Source organism: Anas platyrhynchos, chromosome 21, assembly GCF_047663525.1.
Source record: "Anas platyrhynchos isolate ZD024472 breed Pekin duck chromosome 21, IASCAAS_PekinDuck_T2T, whole genome shotgun sequence".
Lineage (NCBI taxonomy): Eukaryota > Metazoa > Chordata > Aves > Anseriformes > Anatidae > Anas > Anas platyrhynchos.
The window spans coordinates 7,446,336-7,469,155 of record NC_092607.1 but is presented as its reverse complement, the minus strand read 5'-3'; the positions used below and the strand labels follow the sequence as shown (position 1 = coordinate 7,469,155).

General features: G+C 46.2%; 1 long non-coding RNA gene across 9 annotated transcripts in view; it reads right to left on the bottom strand.

Moving 5' to 3' along the window:
* The window catches only part of LOC106014601 (uncharacterized), a 193,600-nt gene that overhangs the window by 135,937 nt on the left and 34,843 nt on the right, over window positions 1-22,820 (bottom strand). For 7 of the 9 annotated variants that reach the window (XR_011804434.1, XR_011804431.1, XR_005260549.2 and 4 more), the window contains one exon: window positions 9,991-10,151. The exons of the other annotated variants lie outside the window; for them this stretch is intronic. This is a non-coding gene — a long non-coding RNA (uncharacterized lncRNA). The remainder of the gene's footprint in view (window positions 1-9,990; window positions 10,152-22,820) is intronic. 9 annotated transcript variants of the gene reach the window in all.

Below are 22,820 nucleotides of genomic sequence, written 5' to 3'. Positions count from 1 at the left end.
GTTCCACACCAACATGCCAAAGAACTTCTTCACAGTGAGGGTGACAGAGCGCTGGGACAGGCTGCCCAGGGAGGTTGTGGAGTCTCCTTCTCTGGGGACATTCAAGGTCTGTCTGGACACCTACCTGGGCGGCCTGCTCTGAAGAACCTGCTTTGGCAGGGGGGTTGAACCCACTGATCTCTGGAGGTCCCTTCCAACTCCTACAGTTCTGCAATTCTGAATTTCACCCAGTAGACTCGATGTCACCGTTGCAAAGTGTGTCTTGCTGCCCCCTGGGCACTCAGCCCCAGTCCAACTCATCTCCCTGGAGGCAGGGCCGATCACACTGAGCTGCAGGATTTGCTGTGCTCTCAAAGGATTTCTACAGCCCATGCTGGAAGGGCTTGGGAAGGCTCCTAGCATTCTCTCCTGCTTTTTGCAGGCCTGCAACCTTCACCCAAATTGCTCCATTGACACACATCACTTCAGTCCCACAAAAAATGTGAACAGCAGCTAATTCAGAGCATCTTTCTAAGGCACAGATTAGAGCCCTGCCTGGCAAAGATGACCAAAGAGCAGCTGGAACAAACTCCACCACCAGAAGAGCTCTTTCACTTCAACCCCTGCAATCCCACAGCTCAGCATGCGGAGCAGGAGCAAGTCTTCAAAGGCACACCCCGAGCATCAGCTTGACCTTCGGCATCCGGAGCACCCGTGGCCCTTCATCTGAGTGAACACAAACATCCCACCAAATTTAAATCACAGCCTTTCAAAGACACAAGTGTTCGCAGCTACAAAACAAACTCCGGTGCAGCTCCAAGACTCTGCTGTGCCACATGCAGTACGGAAGGTTTCTGGCTGTCGGTCGGAGTGTATAATAGGCCTGATTTATAGTTATCAGCATGGGACTTGATTCGAAAGCTCAATCACCGTGACTTCTCACAGTGGGGTTTGCATGCTGCAACGGGTCTCAAAATTGGAGAGGAATTTACCTCCCGCTGCCGAACATTACATAACAATCAACAGAAAACAAGCGGAGAGCAGCAGGAGGTCCCCATCATTAGCCCGCACAGTCATGTTAATGGAGATGTACACACACTCATCTATCTGCACTTATTATGGAGCTTGCCAGACTGTGGGATTACATGGCAAGAAGGACTAAGATAGGAAGAGAGACAGGACGAAAAGAGCTTAGAAATTCAAGTCAGTCCACCGAGATTTCCACGTTAATGACGTGCTGGGGTCTGAGAGGTCTGTACCTTGCGTAGCAGAGAGGCCTGGGGGCCTCAGGAGGCGCCTGCTACTTCAGGCACTGAGAGATGCAGCTTTTCCTCTACAGGAACAGCTTCTGCCAAGGTGTTGCTTCCACTTCCAAGGAAGGATGCTGCACATCCACAAGCTTTTCCAGAACTGCAAACATCCATCAGTACACCCACACTGCTCTCCATCCCCAAATAGTCACAGACTTCAGCACAAATCAGATGTTTCCAATTAGACAAAAGCCCCTGTAGGTATTTTTGCCAGGTTGGCATACAGAAGAAGGAAAGGAAAAATATAACAACTTTAAAAAGACATTCAAACCAGAAGAGCTCATTACAGCCCTTACATTTTTGGATAGTAGTAGCTGGGTTTATGTATGATACGGTGTCCTCAACGTGACAAGAGTACTATAAAACATAAGCAAATCTCACAAGACTGAGGGATAAGAACAGTTCAATTTGTGTTTTTGTTGTTTAAAAGTGTTTGAACACACGATGGGACTAACAAAGGTGAAGCAAGGCAGTAGCAAAAACCAGCCGCATCACACCTCTCTCTCCACCCACCACATTGACTTAGGTCAATATTCCCTTTTTCCTCCCTCAAGCCAGAATTTTTTCCCTCCACCCCCACCCAGGGTAAAACTGAAACTTCAGACCAAAACTCGAGCGTACAAGGTTAAGAAAAGGTCAACACCCTCTGAGTCCCTCTGTGGTAAGGTAGCATGGAGGAGGCAATCCATTTCCCCTGCCCCAGCAGCCTCAAAACGCCGAGCATCTCTAACAGCCTGAGACTCTTCGCAACGCTCCGCACGTTCTGCCAACATCACCAAGTTATGGATCTACCTCGCGTTATTTCTGTTAACAAAATTAGAAGTGACAGATTTAAACAATCATTATATTATAATCAAATCACCTGGAATGTCATTAGCTTTCTAGAGTGCCATTTTGTGTTCTGATTAATTCCGTGGTTCCTGTAAGAAACACTCCTTCCTCAGGCACCAGGAACCAGTGCATTAACCCCACTCAGACGCTTTTTGCCCCTGGACCAATGTTCAGCCACAAGATACGTTGCTTTACCCACTCCCACCCCAAAACTGCTTTACCTCTGTTTCTCCCCATCAATACATCGACCCAGAGCTATTTGCAAACAATTGGTCATTTTGTGTTTTTAAAGGAATAGCCCCCTGCAGAACACAGCCACAAATTGATCTGTTTGCACACAGACCTGGGAGGCATCTGTTGCAAGGACAAGACAGACCAGCAACAGCCACGGAGCCTTCTGTGTGCTTCTGCGTGGTTTTTAGGGGATTCTTAGTACAGAGCAAGCAGCCCTACACAGCCATCTCAGCCCCCTCTATCCTGAACACTCGTAACAAGCTCATAGGGGAAATGGTAACACTGAAGGCTGAAGAACAATGGATAAACATAAGGGAACTGAAAAAGGGGCTAAGTGCTTCTACTCAACTTCAGTAGTGTTAAAGAGAGCTGTCTGCTCAGGGAATGTCCCGTTATTTCTCAAAGTCAGGTCTCTGGCCACAACACGTTATATTCACTGTTATAGCAGTCCTCTTACTCTCTTTCTTTTTTCTTCCTCCCCAGGGGAGATGTGTAAAGCCACAACAACAGTTAAACTCCCTAATGAATTCTGGCTACTGTGTCACTGAATCTCTTCCTTGTTCTTACCTTACGGATAACCTATTTGCACTTTGGGGGCAGGGTCAGCCTTCTTGTTTTGTTTCTGAACAAGCCCACCACAGGAACCACGGCATGTAATTACAGCTCCGTGGTAAAATAAACTAACAGATACTGGTGAAGAACTAAGATGTATGAAGTATGAGTTATCAAAATTTAGTTTCATTTCAAGCTAATGGAGAAGAGATTAAACAATTCTGCCTGTGCCCTGTCTTCACAAGCTATCTTTGCCACAGTATAGCTCGGGCCAGAAGCCCATCTCTAGGCCAGCGAGCCTTCCCTCAGAGCAGCCAAGCTGTGTCAGCTCAGGTGAGCTGAGGACCTTCTGCTGCCATTTGGATCATTTCCCCTGAGAGATAAATCAGAAGCAATCCACCAAAAATACACCAAGTTAGCTTCTTGCTGTAAGCCAACGCGAGCACATCTTCACTACCCTACCTCTGTCCTTGCCTCTATGCAGTCATTTAAAAACAAAACTCACCAAGAACTTTCAAACAAAGCCTAGTTTCTTGGCGGAAGGGTGAGAAAGCAGTTCCACAGAAGTGCTCTGACACGTACTGATACTACCTGCAAACAGTTAAGACCACAGGTATCTCATTTCATCACAACTCTACCACACTCCATCTTCAATGAAAAATTCTTCGTTGGCTCAGCTCACCCGGGTCCACTTCAGGCAAACAAGCCCGCTTTGGCCAGCTGTCATGTTGCACTGGTGAACTGAGAGATGCAAGCACTGGAGCAACCCTTGCTGCTTATTGCTGGGGCAGAGGGGCCGCAGCCACAGCAGGGGAGACCAGGGCCGAGCAAGGAAGATCTGGCGCTGTCCCCTGCCAGGTGCCCCCCGCATCCCATGTGTCAGCACCACCTCTTTGCTCTGCCTGCGATTCCTGGCTAGGGATTGCTGCAGCTCCGCTCCAACGACCCCACAGAGCGGCGTTTGCTGCAGCACGGCGTAATCTTGCTCTCCCTGCAGAACCAGAAATTCAGGAGTCAGATCAGAGCTCCACGGGTCAGTGGAAGACTGGCCTTTTGCCACACAAAGCAGCCGCTGTGGAAATCAAGACCTCGGGTGCCGCGAGACAATGCTAACTCCCACATTTACAGCCACAGCAACTTAGAAGAGGACAAGACTCTGCCTTTATCGTATCAGCGGCACATCCTGGGCAGGATCAGGACATATATCAGTCAGGAAAAAAATATTTAAAGTGCCTCTTGCTCTCGCCTTTACCATGTTTTCTTTTGTACAGCTGTGTCAGGCCCCTACAGCTTAAAGCAGCAATGTGCATCCTGCCTAGCGCTGCCTCTAGATTAGGAACCTGCGTGACACCGAGCAGCTAGGAAGGGCTTGCAAAACACCCGAAGGGGCAGCAAGAGATGTCACACTACAGCAAAGCCTACTTTGGGAGGAACTTTAAACCCCATTCTTTGCTCCCCATGATGTAACTCCACTACGAAACCAACGATGGTGGAGCCCATCCTGCAGAGCGCTGGGACCCCAGGGGATCCCGGGGGCACTGCAAGAGCCGCTGGGGTTTAGCGCTCAACGTTAGCCCTTCGTGGTCCATCTGAAGCACAACGGGAACTATGCTGCACATTCTCGCATGCCACCTACTGGTGCCTTCTTTATCCACCAAGTATATTTCATAGGAAGCAACACAGAGGAAGCATAGGCGGTGCGTTTCCGAATACCGCTCAAAGTCCCTCCTGAATGGACACGGGGGGCAGGCGCGAGGGGCAGTTCAGCAGGCAGGAGCTCCCCGTCCACGTCCTGTAGAAGGTGATTAATTATTGCTGAAAACTTCAGCCATGGACCAACACCCTAATGATGGTGAGAAGCAGCACCAAGGGATGCAGGACCGAAAATGCTGCTCGACACCACGGCAGATTTCCCATCAGGAGGGACAACCAGGGAAGCGATCCCAGCAGGGAGATGGCTGCGAGCGAGTCTCTGCTGCTGCTCTGCTGCAATCCCACCACTGGCACTGCTGTAACTGCCCACAGAACTACCAGCATTACAAGCATTTAATCAGCTGTGCATCACAGAAAAGAGCATGTTGTTTAATCAACTTTTTTTTTTTCTAAAAAAAAAAAAAAATAATAATAATAATCCTTATTTAAAAGCAGAGCTCTCAGGTTCTGACCTAAGCCTAACCAAAAGGAGGCATGGGGAGGGAGGGGCTGAGGAAAAGTAAAATAAAAATCAATGAATCTACGCTAATAAAGGTTATAGGAGTGAAATTTACACTGGATGCAAGTATGATCTTGTAGTCTTTTTATTTTTTTGGCATGCTGCCCCAGCATGATTTACGTCGAGATAACATGATGGAGCCTCCACCATTGAAAGGAATTAAATAAAAATGCAATAAAGGAGTACAAAATCAATCCGCTTACAGTTTTGTTTAATAAAAATTCATGAAGGATGGGCGGGCAGGCCCATAAGAAATACACCAGTTCAATGAGGGGGCTCTATCAAGCCAACAGCCATTAGAGTGTAGCAGCAGGATAGGATTATTGAACATTAGCATGAGTTAGCTGTGTGCCAGTGTGTTGAATATGCCTCAGTTCCCCCATCATTCCAAGCTCTGTCATTGCTGCCAGTCAATAGTGCATCTATCACCTGGAATAATGGCCAAGAAAAGTACAAGAGATGGGGATTTGACCTTGACTGAGAAGCTGATCCATGGGGATTTTCCAATAGGGGAGGGATTTTTGTTCAGCTGGGGGAAAAAAAAAATGTATATACACCCACACATACACACCGCTGGCACAGTGCGCCCCTAGAAGTCAGGGCTACCTGTGCCTTCCCCAGGCTGAATTCAGCCCTGAGTTGTCACAGTTCACAGCTGCCTGACCCTTCTGCCCTCAGGAGTTTTTTGCTTTAGAGGTAAATCTTCATTTTCCTATCTACATGCTGAAGTCTGAATACACAGGCAAACAAACAAACACCCCAACAAACGAAGTGGTGCCCTACACCACTGCAAACAACGAATTCCCAAGCCCGGCTGCCACTCCAGCTTCACTACAGGAGCTGGGAGACTTGGCCTTGCACTTTTCTTCCAGTAGGCACCCTGAATGCTATAGCTTACTGCCATCTCAACACAAAAAGGGGCATTTTGTGGCCACAGGTTACACAGATGAGCATGTGAGAACAGAACAGAGCCAGCCAAATCCACCCAGCATTTCTCAGTTTTTCACCTAAAGAACAATTTGACCGATAATGGAACAGAGATATTTCAATTACTCCTGGAGCAAGCTGCCTCATTTTAGTAAAACTCATTTGCTCCATCCTAAAATCCACATTCTTTAGTTTGCCTCCTATTATTGTACGGGGTTCAAGTACAGACGTGTGAAAAACACACGTGTGCACTGCATGAGCAAAACCAAACGTGCGGGTCACACATGAAACATTCCCACTGGAAGTGCTCAAAAAATATGTTAAGTATGTGATGTCACCTAGTGGTCAGGACACACAGGAGACCGACAGTTAATTAACGTTAATTCCTCCATGAGATGAAGACACGCTGAGGCCTCCCAGAACCCCTACCAAATACAGACTGCCAGAGGTCGGACGAGATAGCTTTCGGTTTACACACCTGGGACTGGGTACACACAGAGCAGAAACACTGGGATGTGACTCATTTCCTCCACCACCAGTAAGCAGGAATGCTCACGCTGCTAATACTGAACTCCTTATTCCCTGTGCTTGATCCAAGTCAAAAAAAAAAAAAAAAGTTAAATGAAGCCTTTTCAACAACAAGAGTTATGATATCATGTTGCAAGTCCACAGAAACCCATGAGCAGATAAAAGCACAAAACCCATCAGTCACCATAAATTATCCCCACGTCTGCCTTGTGCTCAGAGCTTCGTTTGGGGCTCAGCAGAGCACAGGGCAAAGCCTCCAACACACCTCCACTTGTGCCAGCTGGGTCCATGGGATCTTGCGGTCCACCCACACCCCCTCTCCCAGCTGGGTGAAGGACCGTGCCCGGGGAAGCACTTGAGGCTGCACCTTCCACACACCAGCCTCGAGACAGCTCAGCTTACATACACAGCAGTCGCTTTCCAGATCTCTCTGCTCGAAGTACTCATCACCACCCACAAACAAATAAAAGGCAAAATGCCACATTAGCCCATTCCTTCCCCAGTCAGCTCCTGAGCTCCTCCAAAAAAAGCCCTAGGCCAAGCAAAACGGCCCTGCCAGAGATTTCCTGGTAGGCTCTTTCTCGCTGTTCCAGTACGTTGACTTGAAGGACAATAACCTCCTGCTTGTTTAACAACTTGTCCCTGCTGTGTAATTACACTCCTTTTAATTGGCATGCGGGGTTTAATCATCTCTTGGGACCCAGCTTCCAGCGCTTCTCATTAACTGCCGGCGCACACTCTTGTTCTGAGGACAGGGGGAAGTGCTCCAGCACAGTGCACAGGGGAAGGGGCTCTCCATTTCAGAAGCTAAAGACAAATAGCAGAGCTTACAGCCACATGTAGCCAGTCTCACTGCCACATGCACTCCACTGAGTCAGTGAAGTCCCGTCCATAACATGCCCAGCCACCTCTGCATCCCTCGGGAGAGGCAACCGGCCCTGCTCGCATCCACGTGAGCTGCTCGAGAGAATTAGGGAAGTGCGAAGGCAGCGGTGGTTGAGGAACTGCTGCGAGGAATCCACTCGGCAGAAGCAGAGAACAGAGAGCACGCCAGGGCTGTGCTGAGCCTCTTACACCTGAGGAGTGGCTCCCTGTACACACAACCTCAGCTGGTCTAGTATTTCTTAAAGGTTTGCAAATTTAAACTGTTTTCAAAACTGTCAGAAAAAATAAAGTGATACCCAGAGCCACGTTAAAGTTTTCTATTCTATGGGAAGTGCCTCCTGCTCCACTCTGAGTGAGTACAAGCAGAAGGCTCTGTGATGTCAAGGGCCCAGAAAACAAAGGACTTGCCAAAGGTCAGAAGGGAGCAAGTGTGGAAGCAGCCACCAGGAAGCCAGCAACAAAAAGGAGGCCAGGCAGTGGAGGGGCTAAAAGCAGAGCTGACTACTTCCATACCCCAAGCACCCCACCTTGCCACCCTACGAGCCTGCGAACAGCTACCCCCACGAAGCACCAGGAGGCAGCAACATGTTTCTAGCCCAGCCGGGCCTCCTAGGATGGACCTGTGAAAGACAAAGCATGTTCTGAAGCTACAGGACAATCAGAATGACTTACCATACTTGCAAACCCCTGTCACACTCTGCTTCTGGCCTGCAGATGTTGGAGAAAACTTCTAAGAATTAAATTATAGTTACTATTATAAAACATTATGAGCCTTGGCATATCCTTAATTCCCTCTAGGCTACAGAAGAAAACTTTTCTTAGGTATGCTCGGGCTGTCAGCAGAGACCTCAGACTGACAGTACCAGGGAAGAGACGGGGCTGCAATGGGCAGCTCTTTATGTCAAAGAGCTGACCTCACTCACAGTTTTCCCGAGGAGGACCTGGGTATGCAGTCATCCTTATACCAGCTTTACACTCAAACCCAACCAGAGAAAAGCTGTAACTTCAGGAGTTCAGGAGTATGAACTCTAACAGTTCAAAGGAAGACTGACAACAAACAGTAACTATTGCCAGGGGGTTGGTTGGTTGGTTTTTATTGATTTCTTTCCAAACTCAAACCTTATTCCCCATCTTTTATCAGCATAAAAAAGGAGAGGGATAATAGATGGAGGGAAGATATATTTCCTAACAATATTACATGGTACAGAAACCGTCATCAAAAATCACCACAAAACAATCAAGACTTGCAATGCTTCTTAAGCAGAAGTTGATTTTTCTTACTGCTAACCCATAAGTACGCATTACCAACTGGATGTTAGCTGTACGCCCATCAGGACACGTGTCCCCCGTTCCAACCACCACCAAGCCACCATGCAAACAACCTGTTGGTGGCACACGTGATTTACCTTTCATCTTCTCTACATGAGAGCTTTCCGCATCGCCAGCCCCAGCTAGAGGGGTACCTCACATCTGTAGTACAACTGGCTGCAACACGTTATGAAGGCGATGCAAAAAGCCTTCCAGTAACACAAACTAGTGGCAAATCCCAAATAACCACAGTACAGCCACAATTTCCTTGGAAGATAAAAGTTGCTGTTTTCCTTCATTGTAGCTAAGATCTCACAGAATTTGAGCACAGGCTCTGTTTGTAATATAAGGTACAAGACATAAGATTTCATGATGTACTCATGGCAGCAAAGCGGGCTGCACAGAGGTTTAGAAAGCCTCCACAGAGAGAACCACTGCGTTCCAGGCAGTCAGCACACCAGCAGCTGTTCACAGAAGGATGAACCAAGGACACGATACACCACAGAAAAATGGAAAAGGATATTTGACATCTGGTGAAGAAACAACACTATGTTAAACTTATACTGGCAGGGCCTTGAGATCCAAGTACTTTTCTATTACTTCTCAGCCACGCTCGGCAGGTTTGTTTGATTTTTCCATCAGAATCCTGCAGCTCAGTTCGCTTTACCAGAGGGGGAAGTTGCTGGGAAAGGGACTGAGAAACAAGAATCTGTCAAAGAGTTGTTTTATTTCCTACAGCACTGGCTGACTGACCAAAATCCTATAAAAAAAAAAAAAAAAATCAAATTCAGGAAAAAGCCCTGAACGTGTCAAGGCTTTTGGAACAAATGGCACAATAGGTTTTTCCTGTAGCTATAGGCATGTATTTCTTCTTATTTTTTATTTATTTATTTAAGCCCCTGTAACACACCATTTCCCCCAAAGGGCTGCAAAGGTTCAAAGGCTTTGAGAGCACCAATAAATCATGACCACATAAATGTCCTGTAGTGAAGTTTGATTCTTATTTACCCGGGGTCTTTGGGCCAGTGCTCAGTCTGTGTTGGAGGAGGCAGATTTACTTCTCCTGAGATGCCCTCAATTCACAGAGTGCTCATCTTTCAAGCAGCACCACTCCAGGCCTCAACTGCCAAAACACTTTTAGCTGCAAGTTTCCATCATTTGCTTTATCACACTTCCCTTTCCCCTCCCAGATACTGGTCTAAACGAAGTTATGTTTAGAAATACCTTGCGAGTGGCCAGACAGAGTCAAAGAACCTCTGTAAATCACTGCCGTACACAGAAGTTCAGCCTTCAGAAGACTTTCTCCATACACCGTCCTCAGCTATGATTTCCTCTCTACAGCAATGCTTACTGCACGGCATAGCAGGAAAGCTCAGCACGCCTACCTGCAGACAGGGAGAGTGGAGTATGAGAAGCAAGGAATGTTAATAGCAGGGAAGATGAACTATTTTAGATGAATTGGATGTCCAGTTGCAAAGACAGCACCCACTTGTGGCCCACAGGCAGTCCGGCAGCGTAACAGCCCGCCCCACAGCCCCCATCCATCCAACTGCACCAAGAGCACAGCAACCACCAACAGAAGTCCCAGCAGTTTGATTAATGGCAGCACCTGGTCGGGGAGCCATTTCTCTACATTTTTCCCCCATTAGGTTACTTAATCTAGCATGGTGCACTTGTTAATTATTTAACGTCGGTGAATATCTGCAGTATCTCACGGATTATTCAAGATAATACAGTTCCAGGTATTCACTAGCAATTTGTGAACAGAGTCCATGTTAGTCTTAAAATTTGAGAAAGTCATTCGGTCAGGAAACGGAACCAATACCAAGGAAAGGAACCACTGACTTGACAAAACTTCAGTGCCACAGGCTGGAATGGCTTTAACCACGTACATGGAAAAAATGACAACAACAAATCACACCAAGCAATTTGGCTATAAAACCTGACCCTGGTGATGGGAAGCATCACAGTTCCATTCATCACTCATTAAATAGATCCAAGTTTGCCAAACTTAATAATTAAATCACCTGTTTGATCCAGTGGACTGTGACTGGGACATAACTAGACATAACTTTGGGACATAACTTTCAGTTGCAGAGGCAATGCACACAGAAAATCCCCTCCCCAGAAACAAGCAGCCTTGAACCCTGCAGGAACGCCCAGAGATCTGCCTTTTAGGAAAGGCCCATTGTCACTAACAGCTCAGAAACCTGGAAGGGAAATGCTGGCAAAACCCCAACAGCACATCTGAATGAGCTATAACCCAAAAAACAGGTGGGCATAGTAATCTGCAACAAAGAGCACTTTGTCCCTCCCCAACCAAAAAAAATATATATATGCTTAAGTGAAGATCTAGCATGTCAAATTAAATCCATTTGACTTATTTAATTTGCCTTAGCTTTCCCATGAGGTTTCTGTGAAGGCACAATAGGCAGGCTTAAAACAAATGAATCCTGCACACAGCCACCCAAAAGGGCTGTGAAATGAGGGACCTGCAGAGGATGCAGTGTCAGGCCCAACACATCTGGCCAGGAAGGAGGCTCAGTGACAAAAAGGCTCCAAATATTCGTCCTGGGGCAGTCCTGCCCAAACAGGCAGGAACCAAAACTCAGCATCAGTTTGCTTACAGCGAGAGGAAAGCAGCTCCTAGGGCAGGGCTCCGCAGCACCAGGTCTGGCCGAACGGCAGAAATCAGCTCAAGGCAACGGGGGAGGTTTGGCATCTTCCTGTCTTGTACGTGAACAAACCTCCAAGCGCTGGGCTGCTGCTTAGCGCTCACAAACACACCAAAAACTTTTCCAAGGGAACAACTGACCCAAGGGAACCAGATCGCAGTCCGTTTCTGTAATAATATAACTCAGCTTTGCATCTTTTCCTGCCTCCCTCTCTGAACTCAGGTTGATCTACAGAAGAGTCACTGACAGTGAAAACAGAAAATGTAAATTCAGAGGAAAGCACACAAAAACAATTCATTGGTCGGAAATTTTCCCAACTCTAACATGAATCAGTGTGGACAAGAAGCTCAATCTATTAAAGACTAGATAAAAACCATGCAAGTGCTACCCACTAGTGAAAGGCTTCCCCTCTCAATCCCACTATCAGCTTGCCTCAAGATGAGGGACTCTCCTGGCCACAGGCCATGTTCTTTAGCTAAATTATGAAGCCAAGTAAACTTCAGATACACGGAAACATTTTATCATGAAATAATGCTGAAAAAGTCAACATCAAGACATTAGTTTTGTGTAGTAATAGAACAAGTACAAGAAAAATTCAAAGAATAAGTAATAAAATAGCTATCAGTGCCACTATGGCCAGAGATAGGCAAGCAGGATGTAAAGGCTACAGGGGAAAGTTAAACTTGACAGAATTTTAGAGACTCAGTTGGGTGATTAACGCTCCCAGAGAGGAGGTTTCCTCAGCAGTTAATGCAAATTTCAGAATATTTTCACTTAGTTATGCCACAATCCTCTTGGAATAATTAATAAAGGCAAGTAAATGTTTACCCCGTTGTCCCACCTCGGAAGTATTTTTGGCCAGTGCAGTCACTGTGTTACGACAGCGTCTGCACCGTGCGCGCTGGATGACGAGTTCACTGGAAAATGAAGAGGAGCCCGTCGCCCAGGCAGCACCAGCAGAAATCCATCTTTGACATAATGGACAGCTGTAATTGTTGTGCACCCTGCTAGACGTACCAAGTGATTGATACAATGCAAAAAGGAGGGGGGGGGAAAATTACAATGATCTATAAAGATCTTGCTGGAACAGAAAAAGAGGAAGAGAATCATTTTTAATATGATTAATATTGCTGCCGAGAGGGGGAGAAAGGAAAGAGATGGGATTTGCTCCCTGTTATAACACTCTACTCCCATGCAATACTGCTTAGCAGGAAAGCCTTCCAGCTGAGGACTATGAAACAGTTATCACTGTTAGGTGATTAAGTTACTAATTCTTCAGGGAGAAGACATTTAGAGGCCCATATTAAAGGAGAGCGAGGCAAAATTACATTCCGTTTCAATTTAGTTTAGCAATTCTAGTGATTTAGTTAAATGAAAAGCAATTGTTCCAATTAATAGTATTGAATGTTATTCATCAAAAGTGTCAAAACAGCTGTGTTGGTGCATTAGTAACCTATTCTCTTGTCAGAGATATGGATAATTCCCCGGGATCGCACCGGGGAAATGGCAGAGCAAGCAGGAGCCTGCCGAGGGAACCGCAGCCCCGCGGCGTTCACGGCTGCGGGTACGTGGGGGCTCGGGAAGGCAGGGGATGCTCCTGGGCACACCGCTCCGCCTCCCACCTCCTCCAGCACCACCCCACAGGCACGCTTTGAGGCCTTTTGGCCGGGCAGAGCAGGCTGATGCTGCTGGGGACAGCAGAAGGCCCACGGCTGCTCCCCTGCCCTCCTTCCCACCCCTTCCTCCTGCTATCCGGCAGTGAAGGGCAGGACGCCCCCTCCTCGTTTTGCCCAGAGCTGGCGTGAGGACAGCTCGGAAGCTGAGCACCCATTTTGATCCGCCCTGGATCGGTGGCAGCGACAGCCGCAGGAGCGTTTCTCAGGGAGCTCATCCATCAAAGCAGTGATTAAGGAGCTGAGAGGAAAAGTTCGGATGTAACCCCTGAATACAATGGGGTAATAAAACACAATGGTGCTGCTGGCCTGGGAATATGACACTCTGGCACAAGACAGCGCCTTCTATTTTGGGATAAACAGACCCCGGTCTGAACATGGCTGAGGGCATCCTGGAGCTCATTAATCTGTATGGGAATGACAGAGACAGGATAACAGGTCTGATAAGGGTTTCCTCCAGCCTTTTCCTCGCACCATGCAGGCCCCCGCAGCCTCCTCAGCTATCTCCACTCAATAAGGCTTTATACACTTCCTCCCAGGGCCCATAATTGCCGTCTCAGTGTGGGCGATACTATCGTCTTCCTTTCCTTTCAAATTTCCATAGCCTTTTTTTTTTTTTTTATGGGAGATTAGAAAATCCTGTCTTTTTTGGACTCTGTTTTCCCCAGCTGCTAAAGAAAAATAAATACATGCTGTCTACCTGAGCTGAAGGACGAGGGAAAACAAGGGCACTGCAGGCCCAGAAGGCCCCGCTGCCCCTACTGCAGCTCCCCTGCTGCTTCTCCTCACCCCAAGGGTGCCGGCAGGCTGTGCTCCAGCCTTCCTGGAGAGGCCAGGAGTGTGTGGTGTGCTCTTTGCTGCTTCCCCTTCCCCCTCGATCACTGCCGTGGATTATACCCCAGCAGTTACCCACTGCAACACCTGGGTACGCGTGCTGGACACGAGCTGAGGTGAAAAACGCGGAGTACCTACAGCAGCTTCCATCCTAACAGCCTGAAAGCACGCAGGATACATCACCACAACTTCCTTGCTCTGTGTTTTGTTACAGCCTCAGTGCTTCAGCAACCAGGCTGCCGAAATACACCTCAAAGCCAGAGCGATGAACCAGAGCCCTCGGTGCCATTGCACACAGGGCAAGGAGCACGCGGTGAGCACAGGCCTGGCTTGGGGAGAAATGGGAGAAACCCCCAGGAAGCACAGAGCAGTGCCCAGAAGAGCAGTGCTGAAGCTATCACGGTTTTACAGCTCAGGCTAGGGGCACAAAGAAGGCTCCTGTTCAGCAACTCTTATTTTCTCATTCGTGCTTGGGATCGTAAGACTTTAAATGCCCGCAGGACAGAGGTCACTGATAGTAAAACTCCACATTTTAACACACCCGAGTTACTGTAAGTGATGTACCTACTTTGGTGCACATGGCTCTATGGTAGCTGTATTTCAAACATGCCATATAACATTTATTACAAAGAATTAAAGAGCCCTTCATTAATTATTTGTATTACCATAGCACCTAAAGGCATTTATCTCACACAAAGCCCCCATTCAGCAAACAGAACCAGAACAGTCTGTTGAAAACTCCAAATTCAGAACCAAAAAAAAGGAAAAAACTGTACAGAAATGAAAAGAAAGCAAATAGTGTAGGAAGCAGGAGGTAAAGGAGGTAATACTCAGCACAGAAAGCACATCCTCTACCACTGGATAACTTGTGCACAGCCTGGGTGAGAAAAATGGGGAGAGATGAGGTGGGGATTGGTGCCTCCACTTGACAGTTGCTAGAAGGGGTCAGCATATCGAAGCAGAGCCCGATGAGGAGCTGCAGAAGAGCAGCAGCAACCTGCAGCTGCTAGGAAGGGAGCTCAGCATGTACCAGGTAGGCGATGGTGCCCTCTCAGCCAGCCGCCCCATGCCAGGCACTGATCTCTGCTCCCACAGCTCGCTCTCACATGTCATCTTGTCTTTTTCCCCATTGCCTGGGAAGCAGAACATGCCCTAATGTGACAGGCAGCAATTATGTGAAACAGATGTGTGTCGTGAAACATGCTGATCAACAAATAAAGTTGATTCCTCCCACCCACCTACCCGAATAAGAGCAAATACAAACCTGAAGAGCCCCTGTTCTACTTTCCATAGACAATTTCCCCACCAGAGAAGGCTCTTTCCAAAGCTCCTTCCTTAAACTGCATCGTACACTCCGCGTTGCTGTCGGGAAGAGGGTCAACACAGTACGAAGGTGCTAAAATGAGGCGAAAGTGAAACATGAAATTCTTATAAAATCCACATTGGCACATGTGGATTAAAAAAAAACATTTCCCAGCTGAAGCTTTTTTGTTTGTTTTGCAAAGAAACTGTTACCATTTCAAAGGTGGGGGTTTCTGTTTGGTTTGTTTGTTTGATTTCAGAGACAAACAGTTATGGACAGCAAAATAATTAAAAGTGTTTTCTTTAATCAAGCAATTTTGTATCCTCGACCCAAAAGAACTGTTCTGCCAAACCTAAATGTAGGGGAATTTGGATAAGAGAAAAAGGATTTAAAGAAAAAAATTAGCTGCCTTTTGAAAGTTATCAACTAATCTCCTTCTAGATTTCTTAAACCAAGAAAAGGCCAGATGCAGTAATCCATTACAGACATGATATAATTACACTGTAATCATAACAGAACAATATCTGCACATATGCTTTTGTTAAGCGTAGGGCACAGCCTGACAATACTCATTAAGAAACAAATGGAACATTCAACTACAGCTTTCATTTGATCTACAAAGATAAGGCTCAGTATTGTTATTCCAGATTTTGTGTGTGTGTGTGTGCAGGACACAAAAGCATTCTTTCAAAATGTAAACGTGCCTACATAGGGCAATTGACCAGTGAAACAGTAGATTTTGCTATTATCATGCTGGAATAACTTTAAAGTCACCCTCTGAGCACAACATTAACACCGAAAAACAAGCCTCACACAGCTAGCTAACTTCCCCCTGGTCATTCTTCCCCATACAGAAAATCTTCTGATTCCAAACCCAATCAGTACTGTAATTTGTAATTACTTAGCAGTGATATTATCACCTACCAGCATTAGAACTTAAACCTTTTTATGTTTTGTATATAAGAAGTTTCTTCAGCACAACATACTGATAATTACACCAGGAAAGGGGGGGAAGGGGTAAAAAATAAGAATAATAATTAAAAAAAAAAAAAATCGAACAAGCAGCTGATGTTGCTTTTGAACTTACTGAAGGATGTGCTTGGCAGGAAAGCAGTTAAAAAGAGGCAATGTGAAATTGCATATGATATAGCACAGTGATGCTACTGCATTATAAATAACGCCGAAGGATGCATTATTTATATGTTTAATATCAGGCTTGCTTATGAAGTTCCTTTCTCCAGTTTGTCTCCGATGGTAACAGGGAGGCAGGATCACACAGTGGAGCCTGGAAGGAGACAGGGGAGTTTGGAAGGCACGACGCTGAAAAACATCGAGTGGTACGCTCTATTGCTTTTCCTCTGTTTAATAAGTGTGTAAGCTGGAAATCTCGAAAGGTTAGGAGCTCAGCTTTCATTCATTTAAACATTCAATAGAAAAAAAACTTGGATGTTTATTTGAGCCTTATCCCAAGTCCGTGTCCTTTAACAGCTGCAGAGCTGGCACGGAAACACTCTGAGATTTCTGGCACCTCCACGTCTGATCACTGTTTTAAACCAAAATCGGCGAATGACTCTCTGCCCCGTGGAAGTGTTTAAATTGGCTCCTGCGGCAGGGCCGAGCCTACAGCCCCACAGGGAGCTCAGCTTTTCACAGTCATTTTCCAGGCCTGTGTTGAACACGCTTCCAAAAGAACTTTGCAAAGATTCAAGAGAAATACTGCTACATTAAAAGCACTCCAGCCATTTTTAAACAAGTGCATCCATGAAGGCAAGAGCAACGAAATCTGCTCTCACCACAAGAGAGAGCACCAGCAGGGACAGCTGGAGGTTTTGCTCCCACCAAACACCCGGCCCTTCAGCACAAGTTACCAATTCTGTAGCAAGATGCCTGTACGAGGACTTTATCTACCCCTTGTCCCAGAGTATCACAGCCTCGTGTGCTCTGAACCAGCCACCTTTCACCCGCACTACTATACGGAGATGCTACCAGCTGGCTGAGGAACGGAGAGAGATCCTGTCCTTTGTTGCTGCTAGAGGGCAAGCACCTCTTGCTGGGCTTTGGGAGGACAGCAACGCTTGTCTGCACGAAGGAATTCACATCCATGGGGACAGAAGCTGCCCTCCACAACAAACACAGGCCTGCAGGAGAAGCTCACCAGCACCAGCACCGTCTGCTCCAGCCTGGGCCATGCAGGGCCTCTGGGAAGAGATTAAGTTACTCCTTTTTGGTGCTGTTGCTTCAGTCCAGTTTTGCAGCATGAAAGCAGAACAGGCCTGTGCTAGGACCACGGTGTGCTGTGAGCTCATCACCACAGCTCACGAGTTTTCCACATCTTGTAGCCATGGAAGCAAAAAATCCCTTGAAGGCTAGAATGGGGCAATGTCCCATAAGCGTTTTCTCTTTTTTTTCCCCACATGTAATTTATTAAACCATTTGCTCCATTGGAAACCTGCCTTCACAATCCTGTGCTCCAAGACTACCCAAAGTTCATATTTTCACTAGAAATATACTGGCTCCATCTCTGATGCACCATCTGACCACCAGCCCATCAAAACTCAGTGAAACAGAGCTCAAAACTGAAGGCAGCTGTAAGGAGTGACCTAGGGGAGGGAACTGAGGTTATTCTTTGAGGCTGAAGCCATCAGGAGTTGCTAGGCCCAAGTATTCCTCGTGGAACTCTTCAGAGCTGTGCTCACACACCTCTACCAACGTTTCAGTTCTCCTTTGCAGGGTTTTCGCTGCCCCTTCGTCGTTAGTTGGTATCAAGCATTTAAGGAAGGGCTGCTCTCAGTTCAGAGGAACATGATAAATGGTTCACAGCCCTTCACTCCCCCCAGATAATCACAGCAATGCAGACGGGGACAGTGGTTAGCAGCAGCCCATTTACATCGCAGCAAGCTTTGTGCACCGATGGCTAAAACACAGCCATGCCTAAACCCAGCGACATGAGAGATCGTGTGATCATTTCACAGCACTCTGGGCTTTCCTGGCTGTGCACAGAAGTTGAAAACAGACTAAGCACACCCTCCAGACGCAAAACTGAAAGCAAGTGAATGATGTTCAGATTGTATTACACTTACAATCTCAGTCAGTGTCATGGATACTCAGTCTGCATTTCCACATGATTGATTCCCTCAGCTTGGCAAGAGCAGACAGTGACTTTTCCACGTACAGTTTCTGGAAGCAGGCTGCAGAGCAGAGGCCGACTTTTCCCAAAATGTGAAGCTTGCCAGAAATTCAGCTTTCACCTACAGGTTCTGCTCGTGCAACGCATTGCACTTGTGTCCTTGAGATGAGGAACACCACCTGGTGTAAAAAGCTCCAGTAAAACCACGTGTAGGAACTTCATTTATGCTAAACGGCAATTTCCACATAAAAGCATCCAGCCAAATTTACCCAGCACCGATGATCCCAGCTCTCCACTTAGCTGAGCAACATCAGGCATAGTTTCAAGCAGAGAAGCCAAAAGAATCCAAAAATTAAAAACCACTTTCCCCATATTCCACTCAGCAGCTGTCACACAGGAAACGCAAGTGGCGTGATTAATTCTTTCAGTTACGTTTCTGATGCAAGAGCACCAGCCTCTTAGATTTGGGTTTTATTGCTGCGCTCTGCCTCCCCAGGCCAATCAGAAGAGTCAAATTTTGACAGATTTCATACTGTGAGGCTTTTAAACAGTCAAATATTGCTTTATTATTTAGAACATCATTTTTCGGTTTTGTTTCCAGCTGCATGTAGCACTGAAGTTTGCATTAATGCACCGCATTATATCATCCTTATCAGACAAGTTTCCTAGGTACAGCTGATTCTCCTTTTTGATTTTCTTCAAGAGCTATTAAAAATGCTGACCATAGAATATAGATTTTCATTAATATTTCCTCTTCTTTTGATCTGTTCCTTTGATTTACCTGACTCTACGATCCAAATAATCAGAGGAGTTCCTGTCTTTCATGCAACAAATGCAATGCCAAAACTTAATCAAACCAAGGTTTTTAAAGGGGAAAAAGCAGAGCATTTAAAGAGCCTTCCCTCACCCTATCTCAGCAGACGATTTTGAGAAAAACAGGCCTCATGAAGATGAACCAGCTAAGGACCCAACATAACTGGTGTCTTTAGAAGACATTTTCCCCTCTGTAGGCATGAAATAGGTTTCTGCAAACAGAAGCTGCTGAGAAACTTAAGATCAGTAAGGAGACAGTTTTTTTTTTCTTTCAGCAGAAGAAAACAAGGTGTTCCTCTACGGTTTTATCCGTGCTATCTCTTGCTTCAGTTCGTTTTTCCCCTGCAAGGTTAAGTAGTTGATACATTCTCAGGACGTTCATTCCAATGCACACTTGTTTTTCAGGCCTGCTTTGGCATAAGGCTGCTGTTCTTATTCCTCTTGGTATTGTTCCTATACAGGAAGGCAGGAAAATATGTTTCCAGGCTCCTAATATATGTTTGTTTTCCCTTATTGTTGTTCGCTCTGTTTACACAGTGGCTGTTTTTCTTCATCTTTGATGAAATTTAAACACTAACAGAAGGAGAGAGGTTTCAGGGAGTGGAAAATAAAAAGGCAGACAGAGCAATGATGCAAAACACAGACTTGGTTTTCAGCGCTGTTTTCTTGCAGAGTCAACCTTGACCCCAAGATGCCCAAACAAGCTGCAAGTGCAACGTGCACACTTGGAGCACGACCAAATGCCCCTTTTCCAACTGTTTTTACATCAGTGAGTGACAGAGCAGCAGCGGCTCCGAGGGGCCGGGCTGCCCCAGCACACTCCAGTGTAACCACCCCAGTGCCACCACAGCTTGGGGCAGGGTTGGGCTGGTTTCTCGGGACTGCTGCTCGAGCCTAGCTCTAGGCTGCTCCTCATACGGATGCTCCGAGAGGAATCAGAGCATCCACCACTCTCTTCTGAGAGGCAAATCACTGCCTGGGTCCCTTAAAAGAAGCACCACGCCTGCAGGTTGGTGAGAGCAGCCATTCCCCAGGGCCTATCCCTACACGAGAGCTGCTGATTGTTTTATAGACTATATACTCAGCTGTCTTTTTCCCTCATTTCCAATATTTACCTGTTGGCACCATAATTTGTACCTGCAAGTACTGAGGGATATTTCAATAAACCAAAGTGTAAAAATGTCTAGGGAGAGGGATATATGAACAGAAATGTTGGCAACCTATAGGAACAAATATAGGAAGCTTGCAGCTTCTCAAAAGAAGGGCCACAATCACTTCCAGCTAGGCAATGAATGAGCAACCCTCTCTTGAGAATTTGAGGTAAGTATTTGTTTTTTAGCAGCAGTTCAGATGCACATAAACAGGAAAAAAGTACATAGATGTGAAAGCTCTTTTAATCCTCACCAATGGTTGCCACATCACCCCTTCCACAAAAGGCTCACAAAGCCTCATCCTTCAGGGAAATGCATTTGTTTTCCTCTTAGAAAAGGACAACGGGGCCCTTCCGTTCCAGTTCTGCTCAGGGGGAGCGCTGGCACTATCCATCATCCCTCCCCAGCACTGCCTGCTGCCCATTGCCTCAGTGCTACACCCTGGGTTGTCCTTACAGGACCAGCACATCCCAATACAGTCGTTATTTCACTCAGCATCACCCACATCCTTTGCTCTTACACAGGATGACCTCATCTCAGCCAAATTCCAACTGTTTTCCACAGTGATATAATTTTCACACCTAAAAGCAATCAGCCAGAGCCAGGTTTGAGCACGAATAACCTCCTGCCTAAAACCACAGAAGGGGACCCACGAGGCCGGATGGCTTCACAGGTAACCTGGATGTGCCTTTGTCTGGCACCTTCTTCCTGCTCTTATTTTCCCTGTATCTAACACGGCCTTGCCTGTCAATACAGGTTTTGTTTTTTTTTTATCTCTCATCAAAAGCAAGAGTGAACCCACAGGATATTTTGGAGACATCCCGAAAAAACCCTGAACTATCACTAAAATTGTAGGAATCAATGGCCAGCTCTGGAAGACGCAGGAGGAAGCATAAAAGAAAAATACTCCTCTGAGCATACCATTATTGTTAAATATCACCATTCCAAATGTAGGAGATAAATTTTCAAGTGTTACAGCAGGTCTCAGAACCCTATTAATAGAAATTAGAGAGAAGTCTAATAGAAAAAGACAGAGAGGAAGCCATTCTCTCCACTGCTCCCTGGGGAAGGTGAGAAGAGACTGAAAGATGACACTTTATCTCTCCTAATTCCTCTGGGACCCATAATCACAGCATTCATTCAGCAAATAATAATAATAAATATGGTCTGAACTGACTCCAGCTATTTCAGCTTTAATAAATGGGTTGAAATAGTGGCAAATTCAGATACAGAGAGCATCTTTTCAATAAAACCTGATAGGGTTATTAATAACATTAATGGAGTACCATGCCGTCTCCATTTTGTTAATAGTTGCCTCGCTCTCCCCCGGTCCATTCCCCACCCCTGCACAGACACAGAAACACACACACTTCTCCCTCCAGTGATGACAAATTCAGACTGTCAGCATTCTGCTGGCAATGCATCCCAAGAATTAGTCAAATTTGACATGATTTTATTGTTTTATGGGAACTGCCAACAGGGATTTTTCTGCCTGAAGTACATTTATATCCCAGTTCAAATCAGATCCTGGCTTAGTTCACGGACACAAAGAGGATAAGCCAGGAAACCTGCAGCTCCTCAAGGACAGAAACAAGTTATGACCACGATGGGATCCTTATACCCTTACTCCAGCTAATTTTACTCTTTCCAATTTGTCCCTGACTCCTAGGACAGTTTTACCTTTACCTGACATAGGAAGCTGGAAATGCCCTGGTGCACGACCACAGCACTTGGGCTGCTGGCCCCAAAGCAGGCTTTTAAACACAACTGAAAGCCCTTGCAGGCGGCTTTAAAAGAGCTGAAACCTACCTGCAGGAGAACAAGTGCTAGCAGGTAGATCTGCCCAGTTTGCCCAGTTTTACTGTGAAGAGACAGCCTAGAAAGGCTCTTCGTCATCCCCTCCACCCGGTTTGAATAGCGTGACCTGGCTTCCATTGTACTCAGTGACAAAACCACCACTGGTTCCAGCTGTACAGGACCAAAACGTCACCGAGGCCTTTTGGTAATCAGGGATTTACTCCCCCTTATCCCCTTTTCCATCAGCTTTTAGCAGTACTTTCAAAGTAACATCTTTACAGACCTAATGAGATTAAAAATTGTATTCTTTTCCCTTTGCATTTTATGCTTTCAGCTGTGACTTCCCTAAAATGATTTTGGTTAGCAAACAAGATGGCCTTATGATTAAAGAAAAATGCGTATCATTTTCCGAGTCTCACATTTAGATGCAAGAAAGGAGCACCCAAAGCCAAAGTGTTTTATATCACAGCACTTCCCTTGCATGGAGACAAAAAAGAAAAGAGAAATAGAATTACAGAGTTGCAGAGAAATGAAATGTTTGAACAGAAAATAATTTCCCTAACTCGTAGCCTGTAGGCATAACCTGTCATAACTCGGCACAAATTGAACAGTCAGGGAGTTCAAGTTTTCTGCAGCTTACCATAAACTAATATGCTCCGTCACTTCATCCTCAGGAGACAG